Source organism: Oxyura jamaicensis, chromosome 7, assembly GCF_011077185.1.
Source record: "Oxyura jamaicensis isolate SHBP4307 breed ruddy duck chromosome 7, BPBGC_Ojam_1.0, whole genome shotgun sequence".
NCBI lineage: Eukaryota > Metazoa > Chordata > Aves > Anseriformes > Anatidae > Oxyura > Oxyura jamaicensis.
Window position 1 is genome coordinate 28226127 of NC_048899.1, and position 22630 is coordinate 28248756.

Here is a 22630-nt window from a genome sequence, read left to right on the forward strand (position 1 = left end):
GAGAGTTTCTCTGGAATTCTGCCTTGGGAAGATTTACAATTTACTCTCAGTAAATATTGTGAATTATAATAATTACATAGGAAGCTGCTGAGGTGTGATCTAAGTGGAACTATTGAGAGGTGCAAAACTCTTTGAAAAAGTAGCTCTTTGGGTCAAGCATCAGTCCAGTCACATTCAATTCTGTATTAATGACCTGGATGAACAAGTAGTTGTGCTACTTATTAAATTTGCAGAGTGATATCAGGCTGGAAGGGGCTGCTAGCACTTTGGAGGAATGGATCACTGTCAAAATGGACTTGAAATTAGTGGAGGAATAGAGGAGGAAAAATAATTCAAAGTCATTGAAAAATTCTGCCTTTTTTAGGAGCAGTCACAATAGGATCTGCAGGTTAGGAAGGATCACAAAACTAAATCTGATAATGTTATATAGGAAAGTAAACTTTATTTTGAGATAAATATATAAGGGAAAGGTCACAAGAAAGACAAAAATACTGAATAATCCTTCCTTTCTAGAGTGAACTAGCAAAGGATAGTGTGCAACAGACAGTCTGGAACAACGTATTTAAATCGGTGGTCTGGAAAATATACACTCTGTGGAAAATCTCAAAGAAGAGAGTTTTCCAAGTCAAACTGGAAGTGAAGGGAGTCACAAAAATCTTCAAATAAATAAATGTTGCATAAAGAACAAAATATTTTGGCTTAGATTGTGACAAGCATGATTTCAGGGCTCAGTTCAGTTACATAGACATTTGAAGCCATTTCAGATGTTTCAGAGCATGTGATACATTTCTACAAGGCTTTCTACAAGGCTACAGATGTGATGCAGGACCTACAGGAGACAAGAATTTTCTGGAGACAGAGTTAGTAGATTCCAGGGCATGCACAGTAGCAGAAGACAGTGATGTTGAAACAGTAAAACTGAGCTTTGGAAGAGTTCTTCTCAGTGGTGAGGACAGTGAGGCTTTGGGATACAGAGCTGTGGAGCCACAATTTCAGTTAAGTTTTAGAAACAAAGTCTCCATCTATTAAACATGGCTCAAGCTAAGCTGATCAGCCTTTGAGCACACTACCAATTAGATGACTTCTCAAAGTCCTTGCCAGACAAACTGAAAGTCCTTAATTCAGCTTGGATTCTCTCTCTCTCTGACCTATTGAGTAGGATTTACTGGGAAACCTGTAGAGCTTGTGCCAGCAAAGCCTTCTAGAGAAGTATCTGGTATGAAAAACAAGTTGTGAACTCTGGACCCCGCAGAGTATTTCCAGTCCTATGTTGTTGCTGTTGCAGGCAGATTGACAGGGATGAAACACCTTTAGCAATTATTAGTATCAGGCATGGCTGCAGTCCACAGGAACAGGGCTCTGCAGTGCAGGAATTTCCCCCACCACCAATGTATTCACTCATTGGACTAAGCAGGGCCGTGAGGAGGGGCTGCACAGTGCCATGCACACTGGCTTGAGGGGGACACTGTAAATGTGTTCCTTACTCATTTGGATGGCTGCAGTTAGAGGACAGCAAATCAATGTGTAGAGGGAGGGATATGCAATGTGTAGGTATCAGTTTCCTGTCAGCAAAGGATACATACAGGGAGTAGAAGCATGAACAGAGCACAACAAAACCCTTAATAATCTCTGTAATATTTGAAGGAATATTTGCCTTCAGATAGAATACATATATATATATATATTAAAAAAAAAAAAAAAAAAAATTGGAAAGTTCACTTTGTGGAGGAAGAAGAAAGACTCCACCTTAAACTGCCATCACTTTTGCTGCAATAGGACTCTGTTCTCTTCTCTGCCTTCTTATAATTCTGACCAAAAAGTTGGTGAGAAAAGGAAAAAGGAAGAATTTGTTTGAACCACAGTGCAGCCATCTATGAAATTCTGGAGGTACACCATTTTTTTGCGATCTGTGAAGTTCTCAGGGCACAAGTCATAAAAGCAAGGGATGAGTTCCTAGCTAGTAATGAGGGCTGGGAAGCACAACGGCAGCTTCACCGGGAAACATCAGAGAGGAGGAGTAACACAATGTGCAGAGACTGTTCAGCATATGGTTACAAACAACAGTGGCTGATGGCTTAAAAAAAATTAAAAAATAAAAATCAGCTTCTCAGCAGAGACAGCAACATATTTCCTTTAAAAACAAAAGCATACTGTTTGTCTCATTTCCCTCCAACTGCTAGGAGCCTTGTGGCATGCACAACTCCTGGGGCCATGCTTGGCATCCCATAACTGTCCTGCTTGCTGAGCAAAACCTGCCTGCCACCCTGGGGAGCAGTTTCCATGTTGTGCAGATGGAAATCAGGAGCCACATCCCTGAAGACAATCAAAGTACTGAAATGGAGGCAGAAATTCAGCACTGTGCAATCCCTCCGAGGCTGCCTTTGGGGAATAACAAACCTTTCATTGGCCCCTGCAAAGAGGAGAATGTAAACTCCACCTTTGCAGATGCAGCAAATATTTCTCAGGAAGCAAATCTTACGAAATATCAGAATATAAGGCCATTGCATCAGGATCTAAACAGTTTCAGCATGCCCACCCCTGTCTGCAGAGAAATGACTTAATTTTTCCTCTGTTTCTTCACTGCCCAATTTGTGCATAAAACCCCTCCGGCAACTCCAAGATATTATTTAGTAACTGTGGCATGAAATGTTGAGAGGAAAAGTACCTAGATTGGCTAAAGTAGCATCTGAGATTGAAAACGCATCTAGATCTTGTGTATATTTAATGTTTCAAGCAGTCTCCATGCTTCAATTTAAAGACAGAAAAGCTCAAATTTTTCTAATACTGTGGGAGGGAGATCATAGGACAAAAAATAAGAGTTGAGGAGACTATCAAGACTATCATAACCACTTAATTATCTGCTAGATCAGCCACTGTAGCAGAGCTGGATTTATCTAGGAGACAAATGGGATTTCAAGTTTCCATCTTACAGTTCTATGGTTCTCATCGTGAAATAAAAAAAGTAAAATAACTCAAAGTAAAATACTAGAATAGGTTTCGTATGACGGGTGGTTTCTCCTCTTTCTCTCACTATTTTCACTTATCTCAACCCACTCTCCTATTTAATGGCAGCTCAAAGCTTTCCAAACCTTTTCAGGTTTGAAATCAAAACTAAAAAGCCATTGCAGAAACAATTTGTGCATTATCAAGTGGCTTCCTTTACATAGCAAATACAAGAAAACTGGAGGAAAGATCAGAGCACCTGAATTTCTCACCCAATTGCAGACAGTGCAAGGTTGTTCTCTGGTTGTACTTCCCACCTGATGACCCACATCTGAGATGTCACCTGCTGTCCCTGTGAAGGGAATATGTGACCCTTTAAAGGAGAGTAGAGAGCCCTGCTCATCCTGTAAACTATCCTTTCCTCCTCCCTGAATATTTTGACCATTGAACTGTAATTTTCCTCTGCGCACTGCAACAGCTCTGCTCTTCTCAGACACAGTAGCTTTATCAATAACTCACACAATCTTTCTTAGGGGCTCATTTCTGCCTGGCACCTCTTGCGATAGTCTTGAAAAGCAATGTGGTAATATTGGTGCACTCATTTGTTACATGCCCATTTGTGACCCTTTTAAGCCAAAGGCTACAGATTGCTCCTGTAAAGGACGCCTGGAGTTTTTCATGCAGATGCAGCAGATGCAGCAAGAAGAGACTGCCTCACATTTCAAATATGCAGATTGGAGCTTGTGATGAGCCAAGGGTATGAGAAGCATACAGACCACTTTCAGGATTACATGGTTGGGCATCAGGGTTAGCAGCAAGTTGGAGAATTCTGTTCAAAGCAAAAATTTCTTCCCGGTGTAATGTAGAACATGTGGATATTTAGTTTTTGTAATTAAATGAGTCAAATTAATGACTTGGCTTTCTCCTTAAACCAGTATCTGTTTTTCAAATCCATTCCCTAACATGCTATTTTTTAAAAGTGAATGCACAAATAGAGCTTTTTTCTTTTTTTCCCCTTGTTTCAACTCAAAAAAGCTATATTGTGCAACATTAACGTTTTTCTCCCCTTCCTCACACTGCTTCTAAATAACTCTATCTGTTGCAGAGCAATTGAAACAGTAAATTGCAGCACACAACGAACCAAAAGTCTATGTAGTCCTATATCCTGTCTCCTTGCCTCAGATCAAAAGTAGATTTCTAAAGCAGAGGATATGTGATAATAGTTCCTTTAAGGAATCTTCCATCCTCCAGCAATGTGCAGTTCAATGCCTTGTACTGAATCGTTTGCAGTGGAGAAGGGTGTCATTTCCTGCATTTTCCTCTGATATTCCTTGTTGAAATTGTCTTCTTTGTCTTTCACAAAAACCACCTTTCTCTTTCTTCATTCTTTGCTGTTACCCTCACTTAAGAAGGAAAATTAGCTTGGTTAAAAATACTTTGAACAGACTTAAGAAAACAACTGAAAATTCTCAAAAGATATTCCAGAGATCGGATGAATATTTCCTTCATGACTTGTCATACTCTTACTCAGCACAAACTCCCTTGTCTTTCAATACTCTTGGTACTTCAGACTGGGCAATAAAACTAGAAACATCTTCACTGCCTTGTTATAATTTGCAGCTGCTACATTGGATTTTAATACTTTTAAGAACTCTATCTGATCTCCTAACTGTTCACAGTCATTATTTCTATCAACTCCCACACAATATTCTAAACCTCTCATTTCAAAATGGTTAAGAAATGACTTGTGGCCAAGACGTGGCTAAGCAAGGGATAATGCTGGTAATTTAGGAAAAGTCTACTGACCAATGTAGCAGCAAAGTTTGAGCTTCAAATAATTAACAAGTGGCAGAATACTCCGAAATGCATAGGATGCTTCAAGCTACCATGAGCTCATTCTCAGCTGGAAGCAAGCCTGTTTCTAGCAAAATGTGCTTTAGTACATGAATTTCTGAATTTCATATTTATAGGAGTGCATTTGTGACAGAACCCTGAATGCACAGGGACAGGCAGTAGTTAAAGAATAACTGAGTTTCACTCTATGCTCTTGGATATATTTTGGAGCAGGCCGCGGCAGATGAACAATTTTGACAGACATGAGGATTCTGTAAGCCAGTGTCAGGAGGTATGAGCATGAGAAGTAAACGATGGCCATTAAAACAGCGCTGGCTGTTAAACTGTAAATGAGCTTGAATACAGTTATCTGAAATTAATATATTTCCTTTTTTCCCAAAGTACAAAAGGTTCCTGTGCCTGAATAAAAGAAGGGACACTGTTGCTGTCAGAGGAAGTGTTATCTGTGAAGAAGGTCTTTACTTCATCTTCACTTTGCATTAATCAAGCAGCTTCTATAGTGAGTTTGGGAGAGGTTAGTGGTACAGCTTACTCACTACAGAGAGACAGCAAGGTAAAGGGGACTCTGGTGGAAAAAAAAAAAAACAAAAAAAAAAAAAAACATTTGCATGGACAGAAAGAATTTTCAGGTTTGGGGGTTTTTGTATTATTATTCTTTGCAATTTACAAAAAGTCAAAGCATTTCAGTGGCTTTTTTTCATAAAGAGTTTCTATGTTCCATGTCAACACAAGCTGATTTTCAATATTTCTCTTAATATAAATCTTCGAAGTATGTCTAAAGAAAAAAAAAAAATCAAATACTGAAATATTTTTCAGACTATCATAAACTCTTTTATTAAATGTTTACTTCTGACTGCTTTTTTAATTTTTTTTTTAGAATTGAAATAACTCTCCTATTGTACATTTTTGGTGGAGTTGTAGGGGCAATGTTCTTTTTTCCTCTCTGGCTACCAATTCAAAAATTTAAACTGTTCTAAAATAAGGGTATTTGGCCCTTTTCCCTGGAAAGTCTTGAAAGGATAGCTGCAACTTGAACGTGTGTTCTGGTGAGTTTCCGTGCCAAGAGGGACTTGTTTTGGGGTGACAGTAATTCAGGCAGCTCTCTTTAGTGCCCTCCATGGCTGTCTGGGAAGCATACAACCACATTCAAAATGCTGTAGTTTTGCCCGGTTTTGTTCAGGACCAGCTACATGAAATGCGTTGCCAACACAGCATGAGTGATTGGTGGAGGTTATGCACTCACACAGTGGAAGGTCCAGACCTGGATTATCTGAAGGCCTCCCATATCTGAGATGTCTGAATTCATAATTCTGCATCTGAATCTCCTTTTCTTTTTCTTCCTCCTGCTGATGTGCCTGACACAGGGGAACACAAAAATAAATGTTCCTGAGAGACCAGACTACAGCATCCTCTGTGTCTACTACAAAGGAACATATGGTTTTATTCTACACCTTACAATGTGCACCACACTTTCAGTCTGCTTTCACAGACTCTGGCTAACTTTCTGAAGAGTTATTTAAGAATAAACTTTTAATCTTTTTCCTTTATTACTGAAGAAATAGTGAAGATTCAAAAAAAGCCAGTGAATTCAAAGATAAGGCAAAGGCATTGTCCATCTAGACCCAGATGCTGCCAGGACTTTCTGACTAGCGTCTGACTGTGGGTACTTCAGTGTGTTGTTGCCACAGTGTCCCTCTGTATCCTGCATTTACCACTCTCCTTTCTGCTGGTCTGCATGTCACCATGAAGGTCTGTCCTCCCCTAGTCCTTTTTGTCTACTGTTGTAAGGACTGTGTTTGTGGAGAGCAATTTTCAAGGAGGGGCCTTTCTTTACACACACAGCTTTTCTCCAATTCCTGCTGGGTAAAATAACACATCCACAAGGCAAGGTGTACCCTACAGCCATTTAGAAATTCTCTTCACACAAACCAAAGGAGAGTTAAGTTCTTATTCTTTCTGTAGGCTTTACCACAAATCAGTAGAGGCAGTTATTGCTGCCTGACAGGGCAATTGAATGAAGAGATTTTCAGAGGTGGTACTATAAAGGACTTTGACCATTGATATAAACTACTCCTTAATAGCTTTTTTGTGAGTTCCCTTGTGAAGAATATGCGGTCTCTTGCTACAACCAAAAGTCAGAAAGTGGTTCATCTTCTACTTCAATTCTCCTGGTAAACACAACTAAAGAAAGAAATATGGCAGAATAATGAAGCAAGGGATCTAAGTGATGTTTAAGAGAAGACCTGGAGTGTCAAACTAGCTCAGATACAAAGACAAAGAGCAGTGATACTGAAAATGATTCATGTGATCAAGGATTCAACAAGCCAGTGGACATATTTGGACCTATAAAAACTTGTATATGAACTGCGCTGCAGACATGCTGTGTTTTGAGGGTCATGATAGCATTTGCTATAGTAAGAGTAGTCAAAAAGACTGTGGGATGGTTACCTGAGAAAGGATGAACAAAATTAGACTCTCTCTTCTGATATTCTTCAGTTTGCCTGCAAGGGATCATTATAGCCTCTTCTGTATAAAATATATATATATATATATATATATATATATTTTGTGTGTTTATGGATTCCTGTTATCAGTCTAAAGGCCCATAGATCTGGTAGGGGGTCTCCCTACCAGAATCAATTCTGAAAGTACCATCTGACTTAATCCAAATTTGACAGAGAAGTAGGGCTCTCAAATGGTTACCCTCAAGTCCCATGAAAACCTGCAGCTATGAAAAGCGAAGAGCATAGGGGTATCCTCAATGCCAAAAATGCTGTCGGATAAACAAGCTTTTCCTAGACACCAGCAGGCTCAGCCATGAGTCACAAATCTGTGCACATGAGATTTCTTTCATTGTGCTGCTCTCAGCAATATTTGTTTATCTAAATATGCATATGTAATATGTGCTATAGGAGACTCGGGGCTGGGTGACATTCATGAGCAATCAGCTTCTCAATGAAGCTGGGGTGTATGGGCCTGTGATTAAGGTGGACAATCACGGAACAGAAAGTGAAATTTCATCATCATGTCAGCTACGTGCTCACAGGGTGAGACAGACACTTCATTTTCTCCTCTCTGTTCTGTCTCTGTATCTAGAAAATGGACACAGTCATTCAAGCAGAAAGAAGAATTTGCAATAAATGATGTATTCGACTTTGGTCCTTCTGACTTACAAAATGCTTGTGAGGAGACCACAGTTTTCACTTTTGAATGGATTTAGTGTGTATCCTCAGGCACACCTCCTTTGCTCACCTTCCAATAGTCCCTACAAAGGAAAAGAATATGGGCAAAATGTTTTACTGAGAATGATCTGAGCAACTGAAGTCAAGCCTCTCGACTGCCCATGCTCAACCAGTGGCACTCTGCAGACAGAGAGAGGTAGCTCTGTACAACAAATAAATATGTAAATAGTTAAAACATGAGGTTCTAGATGTTATTTCAGTAAGCCTGTTCAGAGGTTTATTCACGTTGCCATGAGCTACTTAATTAAATTTCTGCTAATAACCAAGAATGGTGACATAAATACTTCTTCCAATTGTTATTTAATTAATTTTACATTAGCATTACGTGTCAATTAAATGCTTAACACCGTCTCTTAATTTACCATATTAATAAGCAATATGCACATAATTAGGTTGAATATGAAACCTCAGACCCATCTAGCAGTCTGGTAATCTAGCAGTCTGTCCAAGAAGCAGCAGTTGCTGGATTACTTTGTAGTTGATTTCTCTTTATCAAATCAAATCTGGGATCAAATTATCTGGTGATTCAATGCCACGTCATTGATATAAATATGCTGACAAAGAAAATCATGTTCTGGTCTTATATTCAGCTATTTAAGAAATATTTTGAAATATAAAGAACAGATCTTCATTGTGCTTTTATTCTTCAAATAAATATGGCATCTACTTCTGTGCTGTAGTAAGCAACATGCATTCAGTAAGTTTTAGACTGGAAATGAACCTGAGGCTGAAGAAAATCAGCTATAACAGAGGAGCCAGACTTCCTCCATTAACTGAGCATTTGGTCAGCTTGGTTCCCTTTGCCCCTTTGCCTCCATCAAGCATTTGAGGGAGCAGATGAGACTTGGTTGCTCCATATCTTGACTTTTAGCGTTACATTACTATTGTTTTTGCCAGACGGTACTAAAGTTGTGCTTATTTCATCTGCTTTCCTAGAAAAGTTTCTTCCTGAAAGCAGCAGACTCCAACTGCCAGAGCAAAGGAGGTGGGATATAAGAAAACACCTCCACAAATCAAGCAGCTGAGTAATCCCAGCGTGCCAGGCAACATGAACACTGGCTACTCCAGAGCAGGGAAGTCTAAATTTTAATGGTAATGAAGGTGGGCAGAGAAGAATAAATACTGTCAGAGTCTGCTAATTATGAAGAGAGATGGATGGCTGCTGTAAATCAGCATGCTGTGGGGAAAGAGTCTTGAGACAGATTAAGTTATTATTCATACTGGGGCCGTTCAAATAAATCAATGGAAATTCCATCAGCAGCAGGTTCCATTTTTGTTTCATTTCTTGATTTATGGGTTATGCCTTTGGTCTTTTTCTTAGAATCCCCTTCTGCTTTATTCCTAACAGGTATATATAATCTAATCTGAAGCCATGAGATACTTCTTTGAACAATAATATATATATATATATATATTTATAAGTAGCCCAGTAACGTGAAAATTCACAGGACAAGCTGGGTTTCTTTATCTTTTCTTTCTTTTTATCTTTTTTAATCCTTTCAAAGTACTTACTGAATTTCACTTTGCTTACATTACCCACCAGAAAACCAAGGATTAAAATAGTGATTTCCTCCATGTTGTTTAGCCTGGTCTTCTAAGGAAATGGTATCAACGTAGTCACTTCATGTGTCTCAGCAGATTTTTATCACCCATTTCAACCAACTTTGGAGAAGAATAAGTGTCTCAGGGACATGGAGTTCCTAGTGTAATGAAAACAGGCACTTGGGTAGAAGACACCAAGTGCCCCTATCAGGAAAACATAGTGGAACCAGATCAGATACATTATTAATAGGGAAGAACCTAAGTGAGAAACAGGCAGGAACCCAGGTCCTGAGATCTGCCACTCATATTTCCTTCTCTATTTAGATGACAAATTCTTTCTAGCGATGGTTATCTTTCTGTGTTGAAGTAGAACATCTCCTGTACCATGAGAGTGTCTAGGCACGTCAGTGGGAGAAACATTAAATAATGCACAACATGGAGTCAGGAAGCCCAAAAAATATTGCATTGCATATTTAACCTTTGTTTTACTTTATAAAGTACCCCAGCAGCAATGTCTCAAGTTCTAAAAATAGATTATGATGTGAACTCTTGGGGAGTCATTATGTTTACCAGATTTTCTAGTGGTGTTCCGGATGCAGGGGAAAAAGTCTGGCTTGTATAGTCAACAGATGAGTGCCCAAGCAGTGCCTACACAACACAACAGAGCATGGAAAGTAGAAGCATGTTTCCTCTATGGAATGGACAGACATAAACAGGTATTAATGGGGTCCAACATCCTTTCAACAACAAGAGCAAGCTAATGTGCTGGACACATAGCAACCTAGGCAATAGTTGGGGACCAGCTCACATATACAGAGACCTATGTTATCATCAGGCAAGTGCTTGAATGTATGCTAGAATGGTCCAACCTCTACCTATTAACAATGTTTAAAATCACCTCTGACTACATTACAGAAATAATGATGCAGACAGCAGCAAAACTGCATGGAAAGCACTGACCTCTTCCTGTCTCTTACTAGCTTGACAGAGCCATTCATAACCAAAGAGCCTACAGTACCATGTATGCTGCCAGTCTGTTTTTTACCAAGTGCCCTCTTGCTCTGCAACTGTGAAAAAAAAAATGTTTTGTACATCATGGCAGTCTGGAATGGTATGTTTAGATGCCCAGTTCCCAGCAGAGTATTTGCAAATCCAGTAATTGCATATCATTTCCTCATTTGTTGCAGCTGTTGTTGCCTGTGCACTAGTTTACCTGTGGCTTTGGGCCACTTAAATTAGCAGCAGAGAGGGCTATCTTTAATGCTCTTCTCTCCAATGGTTTGTTTGAAGCAATGTCCATACATCTTGAGGCCTTGTAAGTAAAGCAGCATGCCGCAGAGCTTAATTAAAGAGGAAATAAAAAAAGAAAAGAAAATAAAAGAAAGAAAAAGTCTTTCCCCAGTGAGCTGAGAGAATTGCATACTGTTGAAGTTGATGGGATGAGAATGATTGTCTGATGTTAACAGGCAGAAAAAGGAAACCTTTGACAGGGTGGGGGGTCTATACTTCATTAGGGACAACACCATTAAAAAGGACTTTCACTTATAATCTACTCATATTTCTTTTTATTTCTGTATCCAGCAGTGTTTTAAAGTAATTCCCATCCTGTCTTCTGCTGTAAGCTTGCACGGAAAAGAAGCCAGTTTTATACACTAAAGCTGAACTGACAGCCCCTTTTCTCTCTCATGAACCATTAGCATGGGACCACCAATACACCCAGGTCATGGCTGTGCTATTTCCATCAAGCATATGACCTGTCCTGGAAATGATTTCATTATCTCATCCAATTAGTCTGGAAAAGGCACTGGGAAATATGGTCCACATGATTCCTACTGACAACCAGGTCCATCATTTCCCATTTTCTGGAGGTGCCTATGTCAGGACTAGTAGCCACCATTTCAGAGTCTTCAGGACTCTCCTTGCTGTCTGTATACTCATGCAGAAGACACAAAGCAGTTTTCTATAGGTTACTGAAATGGTTGGGCAAGCAAGTTTATAATTAGCCAATGACAACAGAGACAAAACATCGGTTTTCTTTTCCCTCCAAAGTAACAAAGCAATTTTAAAAGAGCAATTTTTGCTTAACAGAATGCCACTGTGATTTCTATTAAACACTGAAGATCATCCTTGAGGAGGAAAAAACATGTTTCCACAGAAAACATATCCTGTATATTTGGTCCAGTGATACAAATCATTTAGTTTCCTCATGGTGTTTTAGTGATGTATGTAAAAGAGGTTGAAGACAGCAATCCAGTCTCCAGCCAAAAAAAAAAAAAAAAGGTCTACTCCATGACATGCATGCACAAAACCCATTCATGTTGCAATCAAGCAATTTTAGTTAGGGCACAGAGGCCAGGAATTCATCTTTTTCAAGAAACATTATGAAATATGGAAGCAGAGAGAATAAGCACCTAGATAGCTGCAGTCTGACCCTTGTTATCTGAAAGCCTGGTTGGAAAGAGCTTTGGGCAGTCTGTTTAGTGGGAGGTGTCATTGCCCATTGAAGGGGGTTGGAACTAGGTTATCTTTAAGGCCCCTGCCAAGCCAAACCATTCTATGATTCTATGAAGGTAATACTAAAAGGCCTTCATCTGTTACTGAAATTTGCTTCCTCTGAACAAATGTGCAAACAAAATCACAATGTCTATACTGGAGGCGCCGTACCCCCACTCTCACTACTCGAAGGCTGTGTGCTTGAGTCTAGAGAGCACTTTTGTGATGGGACTTTTAGCAAGGCCCCAGAACAAAAGTAGCACCTGAGCAGAAAGGTAGTATTTTACAGCAGTGTAACCACCAGACCTGTTACTGCAGTTGGCTCTAACTTGTTCTCCCTGAGAGACCCAACAGCAGCCCTTGCCTCAGGATAAGGTGGTCAATAATTATCTTAAGAGTAATTTTGCTCACAAAAAAACATGCATGGACACATTCAGATAGGTCCCAGCTCCACCAGCAAGGTCATTTCACTGCACGGGATTATTTGCCTGCTTTTATTATGCCTGTTTTCTCTACCAAATCCCCAGCTTTTAATGGCTGTACATTGGAGTTAAACCCATCTCTTGACATAAGGCACCGAAGAAAAGGCCTCTACCTCTTCTCCCCATGTCATTCCTGTCTGCCTCAGAGGAAAGCTTCCCCACACACCTGTGCTGCCTCCACAAACAAGTTACTTATGCTGAAACTGCATGTCCAGCCCTCTGCGGTCATACAGATTAACAGCCCATGCAGCTTTCCTACTTGGTTCTTATCAACTAATCAAGGATCTCTGTTTTTGTATCATTTCACAAATATCACTCCTTTCCCTGGGATCATTTTAGCTGCATAATAATGACCTGTAAGTGCCAATTGTAATATTCAGCTGACCTTCAAGGTAAATTGTGCTTTGCATTTGCCTCACACACTTTCATAGGAACATAATCCGCTGTCTAACATAAATGATCATTTCTAAAGAACATAATGGTTCTGAGTGCAGACAATAACTGGCTGCAATTTGCTTCATGAGCAATTTTATTTACGTCGACAGCAACAGAACTAAATTGAAAGGTCTGCTCTTTGACTGTGGCTGTGTCTATGCTAACGCCAGAAGTATGTTCAGCTTCAGGAAATCAATTCACCTTTGATTTAGCTTTCTGTATTATTAACACAAGAATAATACTGAATATAGATTTCCTGCCCAGATGAAATGTGAATGTCTCTCTTCATGCCAAGGCAAGCACCACCCAAATTATTGAGAAATAACCATTTGATGGAGGGAGGCAGTGCATCTCAGAAGGGCTGTGGGCAGGATTCAAACAAGTGGAGCTGGATAAAGATAGCTGCCATGCAGACACACTCAGGAAGCCCCATGTTGTAGTGTTCATGGACTACTGAGTCATCCTCATGACATGCTAAAGGCCGCCCTGAGGCAGCCTTCATAGTCACACATGGACTGCAAGTGGAGAAGCAAGATCCTTAATGTGTTTGGAGTGCGCTGCCCAGAGAAGGCTCTGCATGACACAGCCACATTGCTAAAAGGTGGGTAGGACATACCACATCCAGTCAAAATGCTACAGGTCACTGCCAGAACAACATAAAGCCAGTTCTGGGCACCACAGCACAAAAAGGACGTAAAACTGTTAGTGTCCAGAGGAGGGCGACGAAGATGGTGAAGGGCCTGGAGGGGAAAACATACGAGGAGCAGTTGAGGTCACTTGGCCTGTTCAGCCTGGAAAAGAGGGGGCTGAGGGGAGATCTCATCGCAGTCTACAGTTTCCTCGTGAGGGGCAGGTGCTGACCTATTCTCCTTAATCACCAGTGATACGACCTGCGGGAATGGTGTCAAGCTGAGGAAGGGGAGGTTTAGGCTAGACATCAGGAAGAGGTTCTTCACTGAAAGGGTGGGGGTGGTTGCACACTGGAACAGGCTCCCCAGGAACGTAGTCACTGCACCAAACCTGTCTGAATTTAAGAAGTGTTTGCACAGTGCACTTAGTCACATTGTCTATAATTTTGGGTAGACCTGTGTGGTGCCAGGAGTTGGACTCAATGATCCTTATGGGTTCCTTCCAACTCAAGATATTCTATGATTCTATGATTAGACCGCATGGTCTGACCGCAGGCAACCCAGGCAGACTAGAACCTGCCTGACATGGGCATGGCGTGGGATGCCTTAGACTCACTGTTTTCTGTAAATTCTCCTTTCCTTGTGTAACTTCATGTTTGTAGAGGGAGACTATTTTGATGCTAAGTATACCCCAGTTTTTGAAAGCTGTTTTTGTTAAAATGGTCATGTCATGTTTCCTTAATCAGAAAGATAATTCGTAAGGTGCAATTCAGAAGTTAAGGGAGACAGTTTGCCATTTTATTTACACAGAAAATGTATGAAGCACCCCAGGTGTTCCCAGTCCAAAGAACCTGCAGATTACACAGAAAGTGAACAGCACTTAAACATGAATGTAGAGAGTCCTTATATGTGATAGAGATGATTATGACAGATTTCAAGCCATGATCGATGTCCATCCAATATTAGGCTCTGTTCCCATTCCAGTAACAACCACTATATTTTTTGTTCCTATTCTATAAATTCTTCTTTAAAAAAAAAAAAAAAAAAAAAAAAAAAAGTTTACTGTGTAATTAACCATCTCTGAGCTAAAGAGCTTCCGATCTAATCACTTTGTACCTTGTGAAAGTAATTTCTGTGAAACACTCAGAGTGAAAATGAGTGTCTTCTGCTGAAGTGCTGTCTATTTCTGCATGTTGCACTGATAGAAACTAAACACTACCTGAGATGGGACCTTGATGTTCCAGTGATGCGTTAAATTCCAAACCATTCTCTGAAGTTTTTTACATCTAAATAATGTAGAGAACAATCATAAAAGCTGCATGGATTATTCAAGAAGAGCTTGATGTCCATGTTAAGTGTGGCAAGTGGAAGCAAAGAAAGGTTAAGTCACCCAAGTATCTTCTGATAAGTATGCAAAATTATTTTAACTCTTAACCTAGTACATTAACAAGAAGTCCATCATTGTAAGCCAGTAACTATTAAAGGTGTGTGTGATGAATTTAGTGAATCTATTCCAATTTACTCCCACTGAAGATTTGATAAAGGTGAGGGAATCACATAGTAAATTACATTTAGATTTTGCTGTGATGAAAGTCTATGAAGAAAAAAGCCCAGACAAATTTGGGCTAACCGATTCACAACAGTATTGCCAGCTGACATTAATGCTAGGAGATCACTAAAGAACTATTAACTCCCTCAAGGTCAGGAAAAGAAGCTTTCATAGTGAAGGCTGAGAGAGGGAAAGGAAGCCTGTCTTAAGTGCTCCAGCAGCCCCTGAGACTGTCACCAGGAAGACTTAAGACTTTGCAAGTATTCTTTGACCCCCATCAGAGGCAGTGATTGAGAGCAGGTGGCAGTGGTGTGAAGGTGACTTACAGCAAGAAGAGCAGATGCAGTAGTGACACTTGCACTTGCAGTCATGGGCTGATGTATGTCTTCAGTTACCGGTCCCTCTTGTGTTCTGGAAAAGAATGGCAAAAATTGCTGTTAATAAAAATAAATGATTTTAATTAATTTTATTTTTTTTAAAGCTTAATTCAATAGCAGCCTAATTAAAAAAAAAAAAAAAGTAGAATAAAAACATATTATTGAGTTTCTTCCTTTTTTTTTCTCTCCAGAAAGTATAAAAATAGACATAAAAATCTCAGTGGAAGAGAGGGAGATGAGCAAACAAAAACAAAGTTTCCGGTGAGCACAACAAGTTTATAACCAGAATCCCAAAACTGCTGTTATCTTGAAGTCAAGTTATCATCACAACATGGAGTACAACCCAGAGAGACCCCAGAGCCAGTGGCAGCAAGGAGCTAGGCCTGTCAGATTAGCCATAGCCCCATGCTAACACAAAGCTGTGCTAGACCATGTGGTTACAACAGCATTGAGCTCAGCAATGCCCAGGAAAAGCAGCCATGGCACAAGGAGGTGCAGTAAAAGGGGAATGGATGGGAAGGGATGGGAAGGGAAAGGACTTACATTTGTGTGCCTTGAAGAAGATGGAGGTAGGTAGTGGGACAAGTGCTTTGTTCAACCCCAGCAGCATAATATCTGAGGCCACCCAGTTGTTTGCTCAGGGATAATGAAAGTGAGAAGGACTGGATGAAAGGGCTGGGTTGTCACTGTGGATGGTCACCAGATCAGGTACTGCACCTCATGCCAAGCTAGCATGGTTTGGAGCAGCTCCCCTCCCTGCCTCAGAGTGGGAGTGGCAAGAAGATCTCCAGGGTTTATGGAGATGGACAGTACCACCAGGTCTTTGTCCCTTGTATAAAAGCACCCTGAGTCACATGGACCCTCCCTGAAGCTAACAGTTCAGACAAGCAACCCAGAGCCCTGTCAGTCCTTCCCCTTCTGAGTTCTACACTAGTATGCTAAGACACCACTCATGCTACTTCAAATACAATTGTTCTTCTCATTACCCACACCCCTGCAGATTTTTTTTTTTGAAAGATTTCAGAAAAATATTTAAAAATTACAACCAATCTTCTTTTAAGAATGGTAAAAAATCCTATCCATTTTTATATTGTATTAAAACATATTTCCATAACAGTTAAATGCATTCAAAACATGTATCCATTTTGTGTAAATTTGTATATAAACCCAGAAGGTAAATATTTTCTGGGTTCCTCGATGACTGCTTTTATTTTTTAGATCATCTCTATTGTCAATTAGACACTTTTCTGATGTGAGGATTCTGACAGCAAGAATAGGAGAGATTTGCAACAAATGTCCCCAATTTAAAAGCAGAAAACCACAGCAGGAGCAGGTGATGTCCAAATTACGAGGACCACTGCATTTCAGTCCAGGTTGGTAATCACATTTCTACAGATGGAAAAAAGATGTGTGTCCTACCATTAAAACAGGGCATTATGCTATTGTACATTGAATATGTATTCCCATAGAGGCACTTTTCCTTCACCGGGCCTTCAATCTAAAGGGTTCTGGTGTACCAAGAAGTGCTGTTCATGTCTCAGCAATGCTTCATGATTTAGACATTAGATGCAATCACATCTATTAAGGAGTGTAGTTTAATAATCCACATCATCTTTCACTTCATTTTCTATTTATTGCCACAGTATGCAGCAAATGTGAGGCATTTCATGGCTAACAAGATTCAGAAAGGTATAAAAAAGAAAGAAAAGAAAGCCTTGAAGATGGTTTTGTTTTGCTGGTTTCACACAGTTCATAATGGGACCCTCTGCACAGCATGTGGTTTACAGAGCTGGGCTTATTCCAAGGGGAAAATAGTAAATATGAAATGGGTTTATATTCTGTGAGATAGAGCTCAAGTGCTCTGCTTCCATCAAATGAGTCCTGGAAAACTTATTTCTTCTTGTTTCACACACACACATAAATTCATTAAATCTTTTTGCATCTCATTAAATTACTTGAGGGGGAGGTAGCCAGAACCATCCCTGTGCCTGCAGGAAGTTTAACCAGTGCCATACCTGGGGCTAGCCACCAGCAAAGATGAGCTTCATCCCCCAAAATCTTAAGGATTAAAATGCTGGCATGGCAAAGCACTTAGGGAATGGCTCAGCTGAGTCTGCCTCTCTTCACAGCTACTTATTAGCATATTGCAAAGTGCTTTGTAAGCCTCAGCTGCAAGGCACTAAAGGAGGGATGCTGAAGGAGCGGGAGGAAGGCAGCCTCCTTCCCACTGACCTGCCTGAGCACTGCTGCTCCTAACAAGAGGACTGGCAGCCAAGTCCAGGCTCCGTTATCTCTGGGTGACTGCTGAGATCACTGATGTTTCGCCTGATTTTGCACCCATCTGAGGGAAGGGCAGCATGCATAATTTCTGGGCACTGCCTGCTGAGATGGATTTGATCAAATGCCAATCAGGTGAAATCCACCAGAGCCATCAGAGCCTCTGTTTCAAGCCAGCTCATAGTAAAAGTGACTTGGAGCAGGTGGCCAGTGAGTTCCTGCAAGAGGGCAACATCCCCAGGTCAGCGCAGCTGCCTAGAGCCATAACACTGGGGATGCTCCTTCTTAGCCAAGTCGTGCCATAAATATATTGTGAAGGTTGTTTTGCCTCCTGCTGCCATTTCCTCACCTCCATCAGTGACATACAAACCAGCTTTGTCATTCCTCCACAAAAAAAAAAAAAGAAAAAAAGAAAAGAAAAAGCTTTAAAAATAAACACCTCCCCGAGCTTTGCTGCCAGTAAATGACAGCATTATAAAGTATTGATACAAAGCTGAAACCCATTGGGAGGACAAGAGGTGTGTCCATCTTTCTCACTGCACTTTACCTTCCCGCTGAGAAAAGTTGAGGCTGCTATTTGGCCCCGTGGGAGTTTCAAAAGAGAAAGGGCAATTGTTAGGTTTCTGCTGAGCTTCCAGCCTCCCAAAATGTCAAAGCTAAAAAAAATAAAAAAATAATTTAAAAAAATCAATTGATCATAAGTAGTGGGGATGTTCAAGATAGAGAAGGCCTCTTCAGCTTATAATGTCCCGTGTGCCCCCCCCCCCAGCCCCCCCCCGAAAGCCTGGCCATTGGGTTTGGCTTCTGCATTTAAATATTTCATTTAGAATGAAAAAAAAAATTATCTTCCCAATGGGTGGAGAATTAATATTTTTTTCAATGTTTCTGGGATGGGAGATCATTCTGCTGCTCACCCCATCACTCACTTGCTGGCCAATAACTAGGGTCTCACCTGCCCATGCAGGAGGAGAAACCACTTTGATGTATTTTCCTGGGGGAAAAAAAAAAAAAAAAAAAAAAAAAAAGGAGGTTTAGCACATCCTGCCCTGTAGTTTTATAATTCCTTCTGGTTGTAGCTAAATGCTGTTTCTTGGGAGAATGTGGTCAGCCAGTAACTGTTTGTCTCAGCGCTCAAAACCTTTCCTATTTGCAGTTATTTCAGTTGCTGCACCTCCATGACAGGGCTGATAAATTCAATTCTGACTGCAGTGGGACCAGGTGACAGCTGAAAACAAAAAAGCACGAGTGATCCTGACAGTACCTCACTTCAAAGAAAAGAAAAGGCAGGGTAGGAAAATGTTCTTGAGGCAATCCGGTGAAAGGGAGCTGCTACTGAGCCACTGCATTCATCTGAGTTTTTCCAAAGGTCACTCTCATCCTCCCTCTTTCCCTGGTCTCCCATACACCATCTGCGGTTCAGATAACGCAGCTTTTATTGGGCTCTCCACCTGTCTCAGCAAAACCTGATTACATATATTTTTCTCTTGTGGACATTTCCTCTCCTTGTTCGCTTCCTTGCCTCTCTTCTTTCTTTCATCTCAGGCTGATCAAAATTGTTGTACACTCAAGAGCGGCTTGTAGCTTGGAAATAGCTGAATATCCAGCCCTACCAGAACTTTATAAACGTCATTAAAATCTTTCTTCACTGGTTTGCACTAATAATGACCTGCAGTTATGGTATCATGCAATGAAGAGTTATGGGAACAATAGCATACAGAAAACAGTAACACTTATTTGTTATTGAGATAACACAAGCAAGACAATAGTATTTAGTTAACATAAAATGGAAACCAGAAAAAATGTCTATTACCTTGTAGGTACCTTGTAATTCTCCTACTCAAACCTTTTCATACTCAGCCCAGCTGCTGCTCTATAGCTTGTCTAAAAATCAGCCTAAAATGGTATCTATCGAAACTTGTTGCCACATGTGAAAAGATTTCATATCCATTTGTATATTTACATATAATAATATCTGCATAGATATACATATATACATATGCCTTTTACTAGCTTGTTACAGAGTTCCCATGCATTTGTGTGCTGGATGAGTAGCTCTTGGTGGGGATATTGCTGCCCACCCTCAAGCTTGCAGACAGGCAGGTGGCAAACTGGGCTTGGAAAGGTTTGAGTATGGAAGGGGACACGTAAGAGAAAGTTCAAAAATCCATTTCTCATAATAATTATTTCAAACATTCTAATCTTGTTAGGTATTATCTTGATACTTAAGCAACAATACTGATTTTATTTCATGGAGTATCGCTCTCTTACACCTCCTTTGCATTATACATGAATGTGAGTACATGCACACAAAACTCTACTACAAAATTTTCTTTTGAGATGCTACCAGCTAAAAGGTATTACACACCATTTTGTACTCTCATGCATGAACGTCACAGTTCAGCACAGCATTTAGACACATGCTTAGTCTTGGAAGCCTCATTGATCCCTGTGCAACTTTTGCTAGGTCTAGAGTTAAGAATAGCTTTGAATCAGAGGTAAGGATGTATCTCTCTCTCAGTCTCCTATGGGAATACAAGTCTTAGCAGAAAGCACTTATACAACTAAATATAAACAAAATACTATGTCTTGTTTAATATTCCTGGTTCCCAACATTTTAAAGATCTGTATGAAGCCTTGGGATCCTGCTGTGTTGTTACACAAAAACCAAACATCAGACTGGGTGCATTTACAGGATTGCTGTAGGATGGATCTGTGAAATGTTCCTTCCCTGCTCTGCTTCAGTGCTACTATCAGGCCTGGAAAATGCTCTTTGAGAAAGATGTAAACTAACTTAAAAATAATTATCGGCTTAACAAGGATGATTAGGAATCTAGAAAGCCTGACTTCATTTGGGAAGACTGTAAAAAGATGAACTGGTTTAAGTCTAATGATTGAAAAATAGACGAATTAGAATAGCAGATTTCACATGCACCGAAGGTAACTGTAGAGTGAGTCATAAATAAATAAATTCATGTTCTCTGTGGATAGAAGGTATTGACTCAAAAGCAAGCTTGAAGGATTTAAGTGAGACATTAAGAAAAGGCTGGCAAAGCCCTGAATAGACTAACATCAGGGATGGTTTAGGTAAAGCTGATTCTGCCTTGGGGACAGAGCTGGGTCAGGTGGTGTCACTGTTTCTTCCTCCTGCATTTTTTACTACAAAAAGTGCTACCTTTTGGCTTTTGGAGGAAGTTATCTTTTAGAAATATGTTTTTCCTGACACTTTTCAAGTTACTGGAAGTAACAGTACTCTCTGGCAGTTCTAAAAGAGACTGGTCAATTTAGTAGCAATGCTTCCCCTTTTCAGAGGCTGGGATTTCAAGGAGATCTTAAAGTTGCACAACTGCCTTAGACTTTCTACAAGATATGGACCTTTGGATGGTACTGATTTTGTGTTTGTTAAAATAAAATTGCAATTGCAGTTATAATACCATCTTATCAAAGAAGCAGAGCTGTAGTCAGGCTACTCACATTTTATCAGGCTAAGTCCTGGTGACTAGGAGGGTCCCAACACTGAGAAAAGCCAGTCCTGGTGAGTCCACATGAGTTAGTAGGTTTTGCTCTGCCTACTCTGAATGTGGCTATCAATACTGAGGAGGTACTGCCTGATTCTCAGTGTTGTAACCACGCTGAGATACTTTTACTAGCAGCTGTGACTTTGTGCCCTTTGTTGTATATTGTTGTATAGAAGTACTGGAGGCTCTAGAAGACAATTTTGCACTTTCTCCAGTAGGCTGAAATGGACAAATGGACCTTGCCTTCAGTCACTTCCCAGCAAAGACAACTAGCTCCAACTGAAGAGGTTTATAAGGATTAATAAAGATCAATGACTTGAGCTTTAAACTGGGTGTCACCAGAATAATGGCAATGACAATATACAATGCATTAAAATTTTCCAAATCACGTTTCCAGCTGCATAGCCCATAGTAGAAACTGGGGAAGCAATACACAGACTCTGCAAAGAGTGAGCTCCGCTTCATGGCTGACTCCAGGGTTTATCATGACCAAAAAATGCATAACTTTTTCACCTGGTTCAAGCAAAAGACATCCTGGGGAGAGGATGGAGAGTGGTATACGAAGTGTGATACAAACTTTTCCACGTTACCACATAAAGCAGCAGGCTCTGTTTTAGACCACTTATCCCTGAAATTGTCTCTTCTTTAGTAAAATTGTGTCATTAGTTTTCTAACATACAAAACCATCCAGATATATCATCTTATGCTGAAATGGCCCACCTTGTGCTCTCTGCACACAAATAAAAGAAGTAATTGGCTTTAAGTGCAAAAGGAGACCTACCTAAATAAAACCTCCTTCCTAGACTGCATAGGCAGGCAGCAGAAAATAGGATGGCTTTGGAGGTGAGATGTCTTATGGAGAAAAGTTTCTGGAAGGTCACTCCCAGCAGGACAGAGATGCATTAGAATAGCCAGATATTCAAGCACCATTGCTTATTTCCAAGGAAAATGGCAATTTCACTTTGATTGTCCCAGGAGATAATAACCTCCTTAAAACAGAGTACTTTACACTTTGCCATGGGGTAACCATGTGGCTCCCAGGAAAATGGGCAGGCCCAGAGCAGAGGTTGTCTCTGCTCTGTGCAGAAACGATCTGTACTGGCAAAGGAGCACAAAATGAGCTGAAATGCAGATAAGCTTTCATGCTCCATTGGCACTGGCTTTTGCTGCTTCTAGGTTCTGTACCTGTGGTGATGTGAGGCTGATACCATTTAGCCCCCCCCATGTTTTGCATGGCTCCAAGGTGAAAATTGGTTAATTATCCACTCATTAAGTCACCTTGCTTGAGACCC